The sequence below is a fragment of the Cibotium barometz genome, chromosome 24 (genome assembly GCF_041138505.1).
Source record: "Cibotium barometz isolate CiBa-2024 chromosome 24, ASM4113850v1, whole genome shotgun sequence".
NCBI lineage: Eukaryota > Viridiplantae > Streptophyta > Polypodiopsida > Cyatheales > Cibotiaceae > Cibotium > Cibotium barometz.
Genome location: NC_141069.1, coordinates 42,710,587 through 42,731,052, shown reverse-complemented (window position 1 = coordinate 42,731,052; position 20,466 = coordinate 42,710,587). Strand labels below are relative to the sequence as shown.

At 50.6% G+C, this 20,466-nt stretch overlaps 1 protein-coding gene across 1 annotated transcript in view; it reads right to left on the bottom strand.

Moving 5' to 3' along the window:
- Window positions 1-20,466, bottom strand: part of LOC147625326 (vacuolar protein sorting-associated protein, putative (DUF1162)) — a 137,314-nt gene that overhangs the window by 103,651 nt on the left and 13,197 nt on the right. The gene's annotated exons all lie outside the window — the stretch shown is intronic.

The following is a 20,466-nucleotide window of genomic DNA, read 5'->3' as shown; positions in this document are numbered from 1 at the left end:
TCGACTACAGGAGCTGGACATCACTGATAGAGGGCTGCAGCGATCATCACACGACCATGAGGAGGTCACAGTGTCCGGGAGATATTTCTTAGAGCTCGGAGTTGCACATGGTCTCGTTATCTATAACGGGATGTCTCGATGGCCCTCCTCCGGCGCCCTCACCTCCTTCCCTCGCTCAGGAGGTACTAGCACTGTGGACTACCTTATGGGATCTCCGGCTTTGGCACACCTTATCCTCGACTTCTCCATTCCGCCACCCCTTTTGCAGCTGACCATGCCTACCTCTCTTATACTCTTACCTACACACCACCCGTCCCTCCACCCACCCCCCCATCTCACATTACACCCAGGTCCTCTTTGATCATGAGCTTGACCTTGTTTACTCCAACCACATCTACCGCCAACTCCAGGATGTGGAACCTACTGTCCCCCTATCCACCCTCACAACACAACTCACCACAATACTCCACACATCCGCCACAGCTTCTTTCATCTGCACATGGTGGTCTACTGCCAAGCCACCTTGCAGTTCCATGCCCCAGAATTGTTTGTATGATGACGAATGTCGGGCCACACGCTCCCATCTTAAGCATGAGGTACAGCGGATGAGTTATACCGACTTTTCTTAGGGCCGAACTGCAAAGAGGCATGGAGGAAACTCCGAGAACATCGCCCTCCCACACCTATCACCTGCCCAGACACATGGCACTCCTATGCATGCTCCCTCTATCATATCCCCCATCAGCCACCCCTACCCCCACCACCAGACCCTTGCCCCACCACCTCCACCTTCTTCACAAAGGGCATGGTCCTCAAGGCCATTCGTAGACTACGCAATGGGCGAGCCCAAGATCATGAGGGAGTCACTGCCAAGTACATCTCGCATGCCCATGATACCCTAGCGCCCCTACTAGCCTACATGTTCAATAGAGCCCTTTGTGAAGGATTTCCACCCTCTTGGTCCACCAACACCATCACCCCCATCCTCAAAGCCGGAGATCCACTTGATCCTAATAACTACAGGATGATCATGATTGGCCACACATTGGCCAAACTCTATGGATCAGTGCTAGAGGCGAAGCTCAGTTCATTTGCAGAGAGCCAGGAATGCAGAGCCTCAGGACATGCTGGCTTTCGGAGGAGCTACTCTACCCTTGACCACATCTTCACCCTCCGTGCCATCATCGAGGAGGGTAGAGCACCACACCAGAGGATTTACTACTGCTTTGTGGATTTCCCCAAAGCTTTTGATACTGTACCCTGAGCCCGCCTCTTACACCATCTACAAGAGATCGGAGTCCCATCTGACATAGTTTGGAGCATCATCGCCCTCTATGAGTCCGTCACCGGACGAGTGAGATGCCCAAGAGGTACATCACAGGAGATTTCCAGCACCATTGGGGTGAAACAGGGCTGCCCTCTATCACCCACTCTTTTCGGCCTCTACATTGATGAGATCTCGAGCTTCATTGATGGATTAGGCGGGGCTGGTCACACACTGGCAAGCATATTGATCCCCGTACTACTTTATGCAAATGACATCGTCCTCCTCTCAGACTTAGCCGAAGGGCTTCAGAGACAGTTGGATGCCTTACATGACTTTTGCACTCAGCGGGACCTCTCTGTTAACCCTGGTAAAACCAAGGTAATGGTCTTCAATACCTCTCGCCCCGTCACATCCAGATTGAGCTTCACATATAGAGGGGATCCTGTGGAGATTGTCTCATCCTATGTCTACCTTGGTGTCACTTTCAGTGGCCCACTCTTTACCATGCTTCCTGCAGCACATGCCTGAGTGACGCGGGGATATGCAGCCTTGAGCTTACTCGAGCGGCAGTGCTTCCACGCACATTTCCAAGAGTCAATGACAAAGGGCTGGCTTTTTGACACCCTCGTCACACCAGCCTTGATGTATGGAGCAACTTTTTGCGGGCTAGATTTATCCGATGAGGATTGGCAGCGAGTTGAGAGGCCCCAGCTCATGATGTTCTCCCGTATGATCCAAAACAAACCATCAGTCCCACAGATTATCTAGGCAAAGTTTGCTGCAGCCCTTATGGTAGTGAAGCCACTCTTCCAAACAGTCACATACCTTCATCGCATCAGTCACATGGATCCCCACAGGTACCCGAGGCTTGCCTTGGAGTCCTCCAAACAGCTAGCACTTGAGGGGCACTCTGGAGTATGGTATGCACTAGTTTCCACTTGGTTCTCAGTATATGGGCTCTGCATGGACCGCCTATCCCCCCTTCAATACAGTTTGGACTCCCCTTTTTTCCGACCGTCTCACGAGGATACCAACTGGGTTATCCAGTCAGATCTTCTTAGCCTCTACACACATTGCACATGGATCACACCCCCGGAGCTCCCCACGAAGATGCACTTTTATAGAGACCACTTGCACACACTCATTGAGGATGGATTCATCCAGCAGCCGGGCTACTTGAGTGTTCACATGTCCCATGCCATGCGGATTGCGATTGGCCAAATACGGGTTTCTTCCCACCGCCTCAGAGTGGAGACAGGTAGAGCTAAGCGCATCTTCAGAGCCGGGAAGCTCATACGGACACCCAGAGAGGAGAGGATCTGACTATGCCACACAGAGGTTGAGACGAAGGAGCATTACATATGCCGCTGCCTAGTATACTATGACATCCACGGGAGGTTTCACTATCTACCCCCACTATGGTACTGGTTGGAGCTAGACAGATCTGCATTGCATTCTTGTATACCCTACTCATATAGGTTGCATATACTGAGCCTCTAGCAGCAAAGCCCCATCCATAACACCCCCCCACTAGCTCAGTACTTTCATAGTTTATTTCATGTTCATTTTGTCCTTTTTTTTCTGGACATCCAGAAGACATTGACAGTTGTACATTGATTTGTCTCATAGGTCGAGTTCGGCCTCTACTAGACGTTAATACAGCTTTCTTTCTTTCTTTCTTTCTCTCTACCAAGACCTCTACTACCCCCTCGGAGAGCCAGACGTCCCATAGAGGTCCTTCAAGAGGAGTCACCCTTGACAGAGCCATAGCACTTTGTCGAGCGAGATGCCCACTCTTACCAAGACCTCTTCCACGGCCCCTTCATCACCAGTGGATTAGAGCCATCATCACCCACCACAGGAGACGACTGCCCCGCCATTTTAGTCTCTCTATCTTACAGCACCCTATGAGAGAGATACTGAGATGAGCAGATTACACCAAGCTTATGCTAGTTGTAGATATTATACACTTATGTTGTACCTCAATAGGAGTATTTTCCTTTCATAGCTATTTAGGACTGTTTTAGGACTTTTTTAGTCTTTTTGTCTTACTTTTGATGAGACACCATCAGTTGTGTATTATGTTTTGGTCTCATAGGCCACTTTGGCCTTTCGCAAACATTAATATATCTTTCTTTCTTTCTACATGTGTGTGTGTGAGAGAAAGAAGAAAGAAAGAAAGTTATATTAACTTCTACAAGAGACCCCAAGGCATAGTCACATGGGACGCGAAATGGGGACGGGGAACGGGGACGGAAAAGATTGAGAATGGCCATTCCCTGTGACTATAGAGTGACATGGGACGGGAATGGGAACGGGAAGATGCTGCCATCCCCAACATTCCCGAGTCTAAAAATGCCCATTCCCTGTCACTATGCGGGGCCAAGGGCCTATGAGACCAAAAGTAATACAATGGTACCATGGATATACTGAGCCATGGAAAACTGAAAGAAAAAGTAAAATGAAAACATCTAACAGTACATGTGATCAACAAATGATCCTGTGTAGAGTGAGATATGCTGTGATCAACTAATGTCAATACCCGCCTCGGCTAGAACCGATCTGATGGTGGAGTGAATGTCAGGCCTCTGTGATGGGAGCATGACATGTCGACGGAGAACCTCACGAATCCGTCTCTGTGTGGTAGAGGGTCGTCATGCTCTGGGTCGGGGACGTCTAGCTTGCAAAATGGATCGAGCTCTCTCACTAAGAACTCCTCTGGGGCGTGGAGTTGGGGCGTGGGTACAGGTGGTGGGCTCTAATGTCGTAGTAGAAAAACTGTTGTGGGCAGTAGATTCCGATGTGGATGTATGTACCACAAAGAAATCTGTGATGGCTCTCTGTGAGGTGTCTTGTCGGAGCCAAGGCTATCTCTCAGCATGCTGCCTCAACACTACATCCCTGTGTCGTCTAAGCTCCATCAAGTACATGCCCAAGCACCTCTGATCCTCAAACTGTATTACCCGTGTGAGTGGTCCAAATCCCTCTCGGAAGAGGCAATGGAATCTCCCCCATATCTCATAGTAAGCCGGGCAACTAAGCATATAATGGGCCCAATCCTCTATTGCTCCTATGATGCATACTATGCATGTCCTCTCCTCATGTGGGATATTCTCAGCTCTGCTAGTCTCTACTCTGAGGCGGTGGGAGGATACCCTGAGCTAGCCAATCATGATACGCATGGCATGTGACATGTGTGTCTGTATGTATCCCGGGATCTCAAAGAATCCATCCTCGGAGAGTCTCAAGAAGTGATCTCTGTAGGACTCACACTTCTTACCAATCTCTAATGGAGACACCCATGTCTGGTGTATGTGTAGCCCGAGTAGATCTAACCAGATGATCCGGTTCAAGGTATGGGGAATCCAGGCTACACTGAAATGGGGGGAGACGGTCCATCTCTATGTCATGTGCATCAAACCACTCGACTACCTCAGAGTACCATGCATGTGTCGGTAATGGTGGTGGCCGTGTCGCTGAGGAGGAGGGCAGTCCAGCTCGTCTCAATCGCTCTCCCTCTCGCCATATAATTGCATAGAGGACTCTAGTGCTAGTCGTGGGAGGCGATCTCTGTCAAGCGTGTATACATGATGTCATGTGGTACAGATGGCTTACTCCTGATCATGCGTGACAACATCATCACCTGTAGCCTCTCTATGCTCCTCCAGTGATCCTTCCCTAGGCCTGGCCCCCAAGGGCTGCACCATACATAGCCACTGGTCGTATAGTTTTTTCTTTTCTATGGTTCAGTATACATCGTACTACCTTTTTTGGTCTCATAGACCCTCTGTCTTTTGAAGACATGTGGACATTGATGCCCTTTACACAGTTCTTGAGGATGAGGATGAGACCTCTCCACCAGCCACCCTAGCTTGATGTGCCTTGGACCTTGGGTCATCGTGCTATTGTATGCTTGATGATGCATTCTTGAGGATGCTACTTGTATTTGTAGCTAGTAGTCTTTTTCCAGTGGAAACTTTGTAACACCTTTTTGTCTCATAGACCCTAGTGGTCTTTTGAAGACTTTAATAAAAGTTTCTCTCTTGCGCACCCTGGCTGCCCTTTTCGTGCTGTGCTACGCCTATCCCCGCCCGAGCTGCCCTGCTTGTGCTGCGCCTGGAGCTACTGTGCTAGCCTTTGCGCTGCCAGAAACACTCTCTCTCTCTCTCTCTCTCTCTCTCTCTCTCTCTCTCTCGTTCGCCTCTGCCCGCCAGTTCGCCATTTCACCTCTCTGCCCAGTTCGCCCCTTTCGCCTCTCTGCCCGCCAGTTCGCCATTTCGTCTCTCTGCCCAGTTCGCCATTTCGCCTTAGGCCTCTCTGCCCAGTTCGCCAGTTCACCAGTTCGCTTTCGCCTCTCTGCCCAGTTCGCCCCTTTCGCCTCTCTGCCCAGTTCGCCTCTGCCCGCCAGTTCGCCATTTCGCCTCTCTGCCCGCCAATTCGCCATTTCGCCTCTGCAGTTCGCCATTTCGCCTCTGCCCGCCAGTTCGCCATTTCGCCTTAGGCCTGGCTCCCCAGTTCGCCATTTCGCCTCTCAGTTCGCCATTTCGCCTCAGGCCTGGCTCCCCTTTCCCCACGCACCCTTGCTCAGGCCCCCAAGGCAGCAACATAACTCTCTCTCTCTCTCTCTCCTCCCTGCCTGTGGGAAGGACTGCAGAGTGATTTGGAGGAATGGCCCCGAGTCTCCGAGAGAAACTCGAGGCCCTCAAGATGGCAATGAAGGCACTAATCAAGGAGAACAAGAAGACATCCGATTCCAACCTCAATGAGGTGGAAAACAAACTACACAGGCACATCATAGCTCTCGAAGCACGGGTCACGAACCTCGAACAAGAGAACACGGCACTCAAGGAGGAGGTGAGTGCATTGAAAGTGGAAATGGTAGCCATCAAGAATGCTGAGAAGGAAGAAGGGGAGATCAATGACAACACTCTCACGGCCATCAAAGAAGAGATCTCCAAGGAGATCACAAAGGACATGGAGGGAAAGCTCGAAGCCAAGCAGTCAGGATGGGTCGAGGTGGTGAAGAAGAACATCCGTAAAGAAGTGAGGGAGGAGACTCAAAGGGAAGAAAACCAAATCATTCACACCACCATTGAGGAGGAGAAGATGAGGCATGCCCGCCGCCTCAACATTCGAGTCACAGGTATAGTCGAGACACCCGACTCCACTCCCGAGAAAGATGGACAGCTTCTATGCATGAAGCTCGGCTATAAGGAAGAGCACCCTCTCCCCTTCACCAAAGCATGGAGAGCCGGGAAAGACTCAACACGCAAGCGAGCCCTCATCCTACAGTTTGCAGGAGAGACGGAGAGGGTCACCTTCATGAGGAAGAGGGTCATACTACGGGGTTTAGAGGGAGCTCCTATTTTCTTGGATGGTGATCTCACGAGGATGCAGCTTGAGCATAGGAGAACTTGCATGCCACGAGTCTTACACGCGAGGAGAGAAGGCAAGAAGGCCTTCTATCGAGATGGTCGGGTCATCATTGATGGCCGGTCCATGGATTAGCAGTTTGGGGCCTATGGGACACAGACCATGCCACTGACAGAGGTACACATAGCAGTATGGAACTGTAATGGTTCACTATGGGTGCAGCCTGGACGACTGGAGCATGTTATGGTAGGGAGAGACATCATACTTCTGACAGAGACACATCAGAGCCCAAAGAGAGGGCTACCTCGAGTAGAGGGATTCCAGTGGGAGTCAGCATACAGGAGGACCACACGCCAGGGTACCTCGAGAGGGTCGGGGGGAGTAGCAGTCCTATTCAGACGGGAGCTACAGGGGAGACTGAGAGTGGTAGCACAGGATCCAGAGGCCAGATACATGTGGATCAGCTTACAGCTCTCACAGGACAGGGTTATATACATAGCTATCTCTATGTTACTTTTCTCCGCCAGGATCCTCCTATGTCATTACAGAGGACATTCCACAGGAGGAGGAGACAGGAGCCTCGCCATACACTTGTCTGTCAGAGGAGATTATGCATTATTCTACACTAGGGGAAGTATTTCTTACGGGCGACTTCAATGCCCACACACAGAGCAGACAGTGTGAGGTGTATGACTATGATGACATGGAGATCCTCCACCCTGTGGATCCAAAGGAGATAGGGGCTAGTCGAGCATCAGAGGACACTGGACCAGACAGAGGACATTATGGGGACCACTTACTAGAGTTGGGAGCCAAGCATCGTCTCGTTATTTATAACGGGATGCTAGAGTGGCCGGGATCTGGAGGGCTGACATGCTTCCCACATGGGGGTCATACACGGACCGGAGGCACGGTGGTAGACTACATTATGGGGTCTTTGGAGGCATCACAGCTTGTCACCTCATTCTCCATTCCACCTCGTCCTATTGGGGCAGATCATACATACTTGGCATTTTCACTAGCCGGATCACCAGTATCACCAGCCCCCCACATACCGACGCCACACACTACCATCTACTTCACACATGACATGGCAGACATATACACTGGCAGAGTAGAGGATGGGCTCCTACTCATGGATCCCCTGGCATCTATGGATACCATTACAGCCCAGCTCGCATCACTCCTACACACGGCTGCATTACAGAGCTTCCCACATCGTGTACACTCAGGAGAGCCTGCGAGACCTGGGACTATGCCCCAGAACAGATGGTATGATGACGAGTGCAGAGCCCTATACTCACGGCTCCGCATACAGAGAGCCTTGGGAGCCATCACAGAGCAGGAGTCGAGGAGAGAGATGAGGAGACTTACTCGCCGCAAAAGGCGGGCCTTCGCAGAGATACAGGAGCTAGAGATCTTTCATTTCTTCATGAGTAGAGATAGCCCTGTCTCATGGCGGCACTTCAGAGAGCCTCGGACCCCGACACCTATTGCAGACCCACAGACATGGCACACATATGCAGAGGGTCTATACCATGCCCCACAGCAGCCACCTATACCTCAGCCACAGGAGCCTCGACCTACCACAGCTAGCTTCTTTACCCACTCGATGGTACAGGAAGCTATCCGCCGCCTACAGCATGGACGGGCCGCCGACCATATGGGCCTACAGGGTGAGCATCTCATATATGCAGTAGATTCTTTAGCTCCTTTTCTTGCACACCTGTTTAACAAGGCACTAGCAGAGGGTTTGCCTGCGGAGTGGACGATGCACACCATTGTGCCGATTCACAAAACAGGGGATATGCTCGATCCGAGCAACTACAGGACGGTTATGGTTGGCCACGTGCTGGCCAAACTCTATCGTGCAGTGCTGGAGCAAGAGCTTAGCTTATATGCTGAGCGAGCAGGTTTACGCTCATCAGGGCAAGCAGGCTTCAGGAGAGCTTTCTCTACCACTGACCATGTATTCACTTTGAGATGTATGATTGATCAGGCCAGAGTGAGGAAGAGAAAGCTCTATTGCTGCTTTGTGGATTTCCGCAAGGCATTTGACACAGTACCACGAGAGAGGCTCTTTCAGCGCCTGCAGTCTCTTGGCATACCAGCAGATATGACATGGGGCATCTATGCATTATATGAGCAGGTTTTTGGGCGAGTCAGATGTCCAGGAGGTATGTCCGAGACTATTGCTAGCACCATTGGTGTGAAGCAAGGATGCCCACTTTCCCCCACGCTATTTGGGTTATACATTGATGAGGTGGCTGACTTCATTACACGGGGAGGCGGAGATGGAGTTGATTTAGCAGGTACCTCAGTACATATTATGCTCTATGCTGATGATATTGTATTAGTGTCTGAGTCCCTAGGTGGTCTACAGCAGCATCTACATGCACTCCATGATTTCTGCACACAGAGGGGTCTTACTGTGAACCTTGGGAAAACCAAGGTTATGGTCTTTCATACATCGAGACAGGGCAGGAGTCAGCTGACATTCACTCTCGCAGGATGCCAGGTGGAGGTGGTGACATCATACGTGTACCTAGGGGTTACCTTCTCTGCAGTAGCCACACGCTTCACCATGGGTTCAGCAGCCAGAGCTAGATTGACACGGGGATATGCAGCATTGGCTATGCTAGAGAGACAGTGCCACCAGGCGCATTTTCAGGAGCCCCGGACGAAGGGGTGGCTATTTGACACATTAATCACACCGGCATTGATGTATGGAGCAGCAGTATGGGCGCCAGGCCTTGCTACCCATTGGTGGACACAGATAGAGAGACCACAGGCCCTCATGATGGCACGCATGATACGCAGCAAACCGTCAGTACCTCATGACATTATCGAGCAGAGTTTGCTGCGCCTCCTATGATGGTAGAGGCCATATTCCAGACTATATGCCTGCTAGACAGATTCAGAGAGATGCCACAGGACAGATTATCATACAGAGCTTTTCAGGCATCTAGACAGTTGACTGAGGCAGGAGACAGAGGATCATGGTATGCACAGGTCACACATTGGTTCTCACAGCATGGCCTAGACATGGATCATCTACCACCATTCCAGTATGACAGGGATGCACCACATATCCGTCTCTCTCATAGTGAGAGGAACAGAGTATTGAGACAGGATCTATGGCAGCTCTATACACGAGAGACATGGATATCGCCTACACAGCCTCTTCCACCGAAGATGCTATACTACAGAGATCACTTCATGAGTATCACTGATGATGGATTTATAGAGAGGCCTAGATACATGGAGGGCTTTTTACCACACGGCTCCCGAGTGGCTATTGGTCAGCTCAGAGTTTCATCACACCGATTGGAGATTGAGACTGGCAGAGCAGCACGGATCCCCCGAGAGGAGAGGGTATGCAGATTGTGCAGAGAGGAGGTGGAGAGTGAGGAGCATTATGTATGCAGATGCAGAGCATATACAGCCATCAGAGAGAGAGATCCCATTTTATTCAGAGAGCCACATTCCCTACGCCAGATCTTTGAGGCAGCAGACCAGCGCATACTGGGGAGATACATTCTAGACATACAGCGCCACAGAGAGACATTATTACACGCTTAGACAGCTCCAGAGGGGGGGCGACAGACACAGATTACTACATTTTTTCAGAGATCCATACCCCTCCCAGCCCCTACACGGCAGGGAATTACTCTCCAGAGAGCAGAGACACTTAGAGCCCGCAGGAGACAGAGGACACCTGGCTTTCGGACACCACGCCTATACAAGAGAGAGATGACAGAGATCAGAGCTCAGTTTCACAGAGAGGGTGCGGAGCGACTGGCTCGCTTCAGAGCACACCCAGGCATGTTCTTCAGGGAGCTGTGGACACCCCCTTCACTGATGTATACCATTTTATACCCCCAGTATGGTACAGGATGGAGCTAGCTACGTTGCATATCATGATTGTATACTCCATGCATATAGCTTTGCATTCTCCTAGTAGTAGAGCTCCATCCCCTGCACACCCAGATTCAGCTTTTTTTATTCAGTACTTTTTCATTTTGTTGGGATGACAGAGGATACCCCATACAGGTACTCCGATTTGTCTCATAGGCCGAGTTCGGTCTTTTGGAAGACGTTAATAAAATCTTTCTTTCTTTCTTTCTTTCTTTCTCTCCACATCCCCACCCCCCCTTATATTGTTTGTATATGGGCTCCACCGATCCATGATGATTCACAGTTGTATCCAGACACATGCACACTTTTTCTTTTCTTTCTTTTCTTCTGATGACCGGAAGAACACAGTTGTATTATTTTTTGTCTCATAGGCCAACTTTGGCCTCTCGTAGACGTTAATATATCTTTCTTTCTTTCTTTCTTTCTCTCTTTGGAGGCGGCCCGCGAAGGATAGGTAGAAGCGATGAAGAAGAACATCAAAAAGAAGATGCAAGAAGATGTACAAGTGATGAAGAAGAACATCAAGAAGGAGGTACAAGAAGATGTACACATGATGCAGTCTACTCTTGATGAAGAGAAGATGCGACGGATCCGGCGCCTCAACATCCGAGTCACAGGGATACCAGAGAGCACTACCTCCACGCCCGAGATTGACGTGCGGAACCTATGTACCAAGGTAGGACTAAAGGAGGATGAGCCGCTCCCATTCACTAGAGTATGGAGGACAACCCCAAAGGACTCCACCAAAGGCAAGGCCTTAGTGCTACAGTTCCCGGACGAGGAGAGTAGGATGAGCTTTATGAGAAGACGGGCTATCTTGAGGAGCTTGCCAGGGGACCCCATCTACTTCGATGATGACCTCACATGGATGCAACTGGAGCACAGAAGATTATGCATGCCAAAGATCAAGGCGGCACGCAAAGAAGGGAAGAAGGCACATTATAGGGATGGTCACATCTACATTGATGGGAAGAGGGTCGAATAGCGCCATCTGGCCTATGAGACACGGAGGAAACAACATGAAGACAAAGAGATACACATAGCAATCTGGAACTGTAATGGAGTCCTATGGACACATCCAGGGAGACTTGAGGAGGTGATGGAGGGCCGGGATATCATCTTGATGACAGAGACACATGAGAGCCCGGAGAGGGGCTTACCACGGGTTGAGGGTTATCAGTGGGAGTCAGCTCACCAACAGGGGATGAGACAGGCAACCTCCCGAGGTTCAGGAGGTATTGCAGTGCTTTTCAGGCATGGGTTACATGAGCATGTTCGAGTCGTAGCACGAGACTCGGAGGCGAGATACATGTGGATTAGCTTACGCCTCTCGGAGACCAGATGGATTTATATCGCCCTTTGCTACTTTCCTCCGAAGGGGTCGCGGTTTGCCACCACCAAGGAGCCGGGTGGAGGAGAGGCTAGTGAGTCTCCATACTCTGTCTTACCTGAGGAGATCTTACACTATTCGACACTGGGAGAAGTCTTCTTGATGGGGGACTTCAATGCACGGACTCAGAGCAGACAATGCGAGATCTATGACTTTGAGGATCCCCTGAGACTAGAGTCGCTAGCTACAGAGGATACAGGGACCACTCGGATCTCCGCTGATGGAGGAGCTGACAGCATTGGATATGGGCAACATTTGTTGGAGCTTGGGGCCCGACACCATCTCGTTATTTATAACGGGATGACTCAGTGGCTAGATTCAGGTGGGTTGACTTGCTTTCCAGTGGGAGGCGGTAGTAGTACAGTGGATTATGTGATGGGATCCCGGGAGGCAGCAGATATGGTGTCTCACTTCACTGTACCACCATGCCCCATTGGGGCGGATCATACATACCTATCCCTCACTTTCAGGAGCTTATTGGAGACCCACCCACCACGCACTATTTTTCACTTCACTCAGGACCTAGCCGAGGTGTACGACTATCATGTTCATGATCAGCTATTTGCCTTAGATCCATCGGCACCCATGGCCATGCTCACCTCCCAGCTCTCACATGTACTGCACTCCGCAGCCGCGAGGAGTTTCCCATACCACATACAGACAAGACGACCACCTACATCTGGGAGCATGCCCCAGAACCGATGGTATGATGATGAGTGCAGAAACCTTTACCGCAGTCTCCGAGTGCAGAGGGCTCGCGGGGAGATCACCAGGAGGCAGGCAGGTAGGAGGATGCATACTCTCACCCGCCGTAAGCGGCGAGCTTATGAGGAGGCTCAATACTGGGACACATATCACATGCTCATGAGCAGAGATGCTGCTGCTGCTGCTTGGAGGAGACTCAGAGAGCCCCGTCCTCCCACACCTATTGCCGATCCTCAGACTTGGCAGACATATGCAGAGAGACTTTATGATGTGCCTGCACAGCCCCCTATACCACAGCCCACAAAGCCATGCTCCACAGTCTCCACCTTCTTCACCCCACCTATGGTTAGGAGGGCCATATGCCGACTCCAACATGGACGGGCGACAGATCATACATGATTACAGGGAGAGCATCTCATCTATGCTATTGATATATTGGCACCATTTCTTGCTTATCTCTTCAACAGAGCTCTGTCAGAGGGGTTTCCGGCTGAGTGGACGATGCACACTATTGTGCCGATCCATAAAGCGGAAGATGTACTAGACCCCGGGAACTACAGGACCATCATGATTGGCCATATATTGGCCAAACTATACGGGGCAGTTTTGGGGGCAGAGCTGAGCACTCATGCAGAGGTTGGGGGATTGAGAGCAATAGGCCAGGCAGGCTTCCGTCGAGCCTTCTCGACCATCGACCACATTTTTACATTGAGGTGCCTGATTGATCAGGCCAAGGCACGGAGGCAACGGCTCTATTGTTGCTTTGTGGATTTCCGCAAGGCATTTGATACTGTGCCCAGAGAGCGCCTCTTTCGACGACTACAGACACTAGGCATACCTTCAAACATGATGTGGGGCATATACAGGCTATATGAGCAGGTCTTTGGGAGAGTCTGATGCCCAGGAGGCTTGTCCGACACAGTTGCTAGCACCATTGGTGTGAAGCAGGGGTGCCCGCTCTCCCCCACGCTCTTTGGGCTCTATATTGATGAGGTGGTCGATTACATCACACAAGGAGGAGGCTCTGGGGTTGAGCTATCAGGTATTACTGTCCATGTTATGCTTTATGCTGATGACATCGTCTTGGTATCCGACACGCAGGTTGGGCTTCAAAGACACCTTGTGGCTCTTGATGACTTCTGCGCACAGCAGGGGCTCACAGTGAACCTTGGGAAAACCAAGGTTATGATCTTCCACACTTCACCCGCAGTCAGGAGCCACACTACTCTCACATTAGCAGGAGGGCGGGTCGAGGTGGTGAGCTCTTATGTTTACCTTGGCATCACATTTACTAGCTCAACTGGACGCTTCTCCATGGCTCAGGCAGTCCGAGACAGAGTGACCCGGGGGTATGCAGCTCTTGCTGGCCTTGAGCGTCAGTGTCATCAGGCACATTTTCAGGAACCCCGCACGAAGGGGTGGCTCTTTGATACATTAGTGACACCAGCCTTGATGTATGCAGCAGCGGTTTGGGCACCAGGACTTGTAGCCTCCACATGGGTACAGCACCACAAATCTTGATGCTCTCGAGGATGATACGCAGCAAACCATCCGTCCCGCACGACATTGTTCGAGCTGAGTTTCCATGGAGAGATTATCCCGCCGAGCTTTTGAGGCATCCAGACAGCTGGCTGAGGCTGGACACACTGGATCTTGGTATGCACAGATGCTACAGTAGTTCTCACATCATGGTATAGACATTGAGCGGTTGCCACCTTTTCAGTATGATCAGTCTGCTCCACGAGGTTACCTCTCTCTCAATGAGAGGAACAGAGTGATGAGACAGGACATATGGCAGCACTACATACAGGAGACATGGACAGCACCAGAGAGCCCACTACCACCGAAGATGCTGTATTACAGAGACCACTTTATGAGCATCTCAGGGGATGGGTTTATACATCGACCGCGGTACATGGATGTATACATGCCACACAGCTCTCGTGTTGCTATTGGACAGCTACGAGTCTCATCACATCAGCTAGAGATAGAGGCTGGGAGAGCGGCATGGGTTCTTAGAGCTGAGCGGATATGCAGATTGTGCCGCGAGGAGGTGGAGACTGAGGATCACTTTGTATGTAGATGTAGAGCCCACCAGGGGGTCAGAGATAGATATGCAGGATTGTTTGAGGAGCACTCTTCACTACATCAGTTGATGGAGGCCTCGGACCAACGACAGCTTGGCAGACTACTACTAGAGCTTCATAGTTCTCGAGAGAGACTCCTCCAGACACCCGCTCCCACTAGGGGTGGGAGACAGTCCCAGCTCACAGATTTCTTCCAGAGAGCTATGCCAGTGCCAGCTGATGTACCACGTGGGGTGACCGCACAGAGAGCAGAGGAATTGAGAGCCAGGAGGAGACCTAGACAGACTGGATATAGAGCACCCCGACTACGTCACCGAGAGATAGCAGCTATCCGAATGAGACACCAGATGGAGACACAGGAGAGGCTACCTCGCTTTCATTCAGACTCAGGGTACATGTTCATGCCATTCACAGCCTTAGCATCGGCGATGTATGATATCTTATATCCCTCTTATGGCACTGGATGGAGTTAGACATAGATCTGCATAGCATGCTTGTACTACCCCTTCAGCATATAGAGATGCATCTTGCCTTAGCACTCCATCCACATCCCCACCCCCCTTATATTGTTTGTATATGGGCTCCACCGATCCATGATGATTCACAGTTGTATCCAGACACATGCACACTTTTTCTCTTGTTTCTTTTCTTCCGATGACCGGAAGAACACAGTTGTATTATTTTTTGTCTCATAGGCCGACTTTGGCCTCTCGTAGACGTTAATATATCTTTCTTTCTTTCTTTCTTTCTTTCTCTCTCTCTCTCGCGTGCACCCAGCTTGTCTCCCTGTCCGCCCGCTTGCATTCACCCATGTTCGCTTAAATAGTTTTGCCTCTCTCTCTCTCTCTCTCTCTCTCTCTCTCTCTCTCTCTCTCTCTCATAGGCCGACTTTGGCCTCTCGTAGACGTTAATATATCTTTCTTTCTTTCTTTCTTTCTCTCTCTCTCTCTCTCTCTCTCTGCTCGCGTTGCGCACCCTGGCTGTGCTGCGCCTAGCGTTGCCCTGTTCGCGCTGTGCTACACCTATCCCCACCCGAGCTGCCCTACTTGTGCTGCGCACCCCCTGTGCTGCGCCTGGAGTTATGCAGAAGGGCTTTATGATGTTCCGCACCAGCCACTCATCCCTCGCCCCACCGAGACTCCACCGACCTCATCGGTTTTCTTTACTACTGATCTGGTGGTAGAGTTATGCAGAAGGGCTTTATGATGTTCCACACCAGCCACTCATCCCTCGCCCCACCGAGGCTCCACCGACCTCATCGGTTTTCTTTACTACCGATATGGTATCTCGAGCTATGTAGATTCCAACATGGGAGAGCTAAGGATCACACCGGCTTACAGGGTGAGCATTTCATTTATGCAACTGACACACTCTCTCCTTTTATTGCTTACCCCTTTAACAGGGCTCTGGTAGAAGGTTTCCCGGCTGAGTGGACGATGCACATTATTGTACCGATCCACAAAGCTGGGGACATGTTGGACACCGGTAATTACAGGACTATCATGATTGGTCATACCTTGGCCAAACTCTATGGGGCTATCCTGGAGGCAGAATTGAGCACACAGGCTGAGAGGGAGGGGCTTCGTGCCCCTGGTCAGGCACGTTTTCGGCGAGCGTTCTCTACTATTGATCACATTTTCACCCTAAGATGCCTGATTGACCAAACTCGAGCACGGAGACAGAGACTCTATTGCTGTTTTGTGGACTTCCGCAAAGCCTTCGACACAGTCCCGAGAGAGCGCCTCTTCCACCGCTTACAGACACTGGGCATACCCCCCGACATGATGTGGGGGATTTACAGATTATATGAGCAAGTGTTTGGACGAGTTAGATGCCCAGGGGGACTATCAGATATGATTGCCAGGACCATTGGTGTGAAGCAGGGCTGCCCTCTCTCCCCGACACTCTTTGGCTTATACATCGACGAGGTAGCAGACTACATCATACACGGAGGAGGCTCTGGGATTGACATCTCAGGTACGATTGTACACATTCTATTATATGCTGATGATATCATTCTTGTGTCGGATACTTGGACAGGGCTACAAAGGCATCTACAGGCTCTGGATACTTTCTGTACGGAGCGAGGACTCACAATGAACCTTGGGAAACCAAGGTTATGGTCTTTCATACATCAGCAGCAATCAGATGCCAGACTATCCTTACACTAGCCCGGGGACAGGTAGAGGTGGTGGGCTCATATGTATACCTTGGGGTCACATTTACCAGCTCATCAGGGAGATTCTCTATGGCACAGGCAGCCAGAGACAGAGTGACACGAGGGTACGCAGCACTAGCAATTTTGGAACCAGGCACACTTCCAAGAGCCCCGTACTAAGGGGTGGCTATTTGATACACTAGTTACTCCAGCATTGATGGATGCAGCAACAGTATGGGCACCAGGTTTGGCTACATCCTCATGGACACAGATAGAGCGCCCTCAGATTTTGATGCTCTCACGGATGATCCGCAGCAAACCTTCAGTACCACATGATATCCTTCGAGCGGAGTTTGTTGTACCACCTATGTTAGTAGAGGCCATGTTCCCGACTATAGCTTTTATACACAGGATGCGGGAGCTCCCACTAAATCGGGTATCTCGGGCTGCTTTTGAGGCATCCAGACAGCTTGCTGAGGAGGGACATACCTGGTCATGGTACTCCCAGGTGGTACAATGGATATCATCACACAAGATTGATATTGACAGATTACCACCCTTACAGTATGACCTAGCTGCACCACACAGACGCCTCTCTCAGACACAGAGGAACAGAGTCATGAGACATGACATTTGGCAGGGCCACATACAGGAGACTTGGCTATCTCCCAGTCAGCCACTCCCGACGACAAAGATGCTCTACTACAGACACCACTTCTTGAGCACCTCCACAGACGGCTTCATCCAGCGACCACGATACTTGGAGGTCCACTTATCACATGGAGCCAGAGTAGCCATTGGGCGACTAAGGGTCTCATCACACCAACTAGAGATCGAGACTGGGAGAGCAGCACGCATCCCTCGAGCAGAGCGCATTTGCAGATTATGCCAGACGGGGGTAGAGACAGAGGAGCATTTTGTTTGCCAGTGTGGTGCTTTGCAGGAGATCAGGGCATGCTATCCTGAGGTTTTTAGAGGGACCACATCACTTAGACAGATCTGGGAGAGATCGGACCAGAGACAGCTAGGCAGACTACTACTAGCACTACAGAGACATAGGGAGATCTTACTTCAGACACCCGCACATCATAGCGGAGGAAGACAGTCCCAGTTGACTGACTTCTTCCAGAGATTGGCACCAGTAGCCCGGCCACATACATTAGGAGAGACGTCTCAACAAGCGGAGGAGATTCGAGCTAGGGGCTCACGGAGGATGGGTTTGTGATTAGACCCAGCTACATGGATACTCATCTTTCTCATGGGGTACGGTGTGCTATTGGTCAGATGCGCACATCCTCACACCAGCTAGAGATTGAGACTGGCAGATTCAGAGGAGTACCAGCTGAGGCCAGGATTTGTCAGCTGTGCCATATGGAGCCAGAGACAGAGTTACATTACATATGTCACTGTCCAGTATATTATGAGATACGAGGCCGTTTTCACTGCCTGTTCAGAGAGGGCTTTGGACCACTTTCTAGAGTCATGAGATACCAGGATCAGAGATGCCTCGGATTGTACTTGCTGGAGCTGCGTAGACATAGAGAGGGTCTCCTGAGAGGGAGGGGATCAGAGAGGGAGAGACACCTACAGAGGCAGATTACAGACTTCTTTCGACCAGAGATTGAGCAGTCAGGCCAGCAGGCATTGCAGCTAGCCCCAGAGTACAGCCGCACCAGAGGTACACTGATTGATCGGACTATAGAGCTGGGGCGGTCGAGGCGCCCCAAGATGAGACACCCATCTCGACACCGGCGGAGACTACAACAGAGGATCAGGACCATACTAGCACGGCATGGGAGACGTCCAGTCAGAGTACTCACCATGGAGGACATTGAGGATATCCGCCATCGACCGATGAGAGACATCTTTGGATAGTGATGTGTATGATGCTTACCTTTGTTGCTGGAGTCTTCCTCACAGATGTTATCCATTAGGAGATCCTAGTACCATACTTTTCCTCATAGTTGTTTCAGTTTCAGTTAGTTGTTTAGTTGTTTTTAGCTTTCCTTGCACAGACATTGTATCAGATCCACCAATTGTTGTAACCTTTTTGGTCTCATAGGTCATTTTGGCCTTCTGAAGACGTTAATATATCATTTCATTTCTCCTCGCGCTGCACGCCGTGGCTGTGCTGCGTCTGGCGTAGCCCTGTTTGCGCTGTCACTGTGCTACGCCTATCCCCGCCCGAGCTGCCCTGCTGCGCACCCCATGTGATGCGCCTGGAGCTGCTGTGCTAGCCTTCTTACTCAGTATCATCTCGAAGTCTTACAGTTCTGTTCTTATAACTGTAGGACAATCAGTTTATTGTACTTTTTAGTCTCATTTAGTTGTTCTCTTTGATGAGACACCAACTTCAGATGTACTCTCAATTTTGGTCTCATAGGCCACTATGGCCTCTTAGAGACGTTAATATATCATTTCATTTCATTTCTCGGTGGTATGATGATGAGTGCAGAGAGCTATATAGACACCTCCGTGCCCAGAGAGCACTGGGGACCATTACACAGAGACAGGCAAGCCGACAGATGAGCACCCTCACACGCCGTAAGGGCGTGCATATGAGAAGGCACGGTATTGGGATATATACCACCTACTCATGAGCAAAGATGCAGCCACTACATGGCACAGGATGAGAGAGCCTCGCCCTCGTACCCCAATTGAGGATCCACACACATGGCACACATATGCAAAGAGCCTCTACCATATCCCTCAGCAACCGCCCATACCACAGCCAAAGGAGTCCCGCCCTACCACCTCTACTTTCTTTACCGCCTCGATGGTAAAGAGAGCTATCCGTCAGTTACAGCATGAGAGATCAGCTGACCACCGAGAGGCCTCAGATTCTCATGCTCTCACGGATGATCCGCAGCAAACCCTCCGTCCCACATGACATTGTCCAGACGGAGTCTGCTGCACCTCCTATGCTAGTAGAGGCCCTCTTCCAGACGATCTGCTTCATACAAAGGATTAGAGATATGCCATCAGATCAACTCTCACATAGAGGCTTAGAGCTTTTGAGGCGTCCAGGCAGCTCACAGAGAGTGGAGATAGGAGATCATGGTATTCACAGATGATACAGTGGCTCACTCAGCATGGTCTCGACATAGATCACCTGCCACCTTTCCAGTATGATATACATGCACCACACATCCAGCTCTCTCACAGTGAGAGAAACAAAGTCCTTCGGCACGATTTATGGCAGCGATACACTCAAGAGACTTGGATTACACCCAGTCAGCCTCTACCACCGAAGATGCTATACTACAGAGATCAGTTTATGCGTATCTTAGCTGATGGATTCATACAGAGACCTGGATACATAGATGTGTACATGCCTCACAGTGCCCGAGTGGCAATTGGCCAACTCAAAATGTCATCACACCAGCTTGAGATTGAGGCACGTAGGGCAACACGGATCCCCAGAGCAGAGAGGATATGCAGACTATGCCAGGAGGAGGTTGAGAGTGAGGAACATTATGTATGCGGATGCAGAGCATATAGTGTCATTGACTTCAGGCGCTACGGCCCAGACTACATCAGAGGGAGATCACAGAGATACGGCTCGACC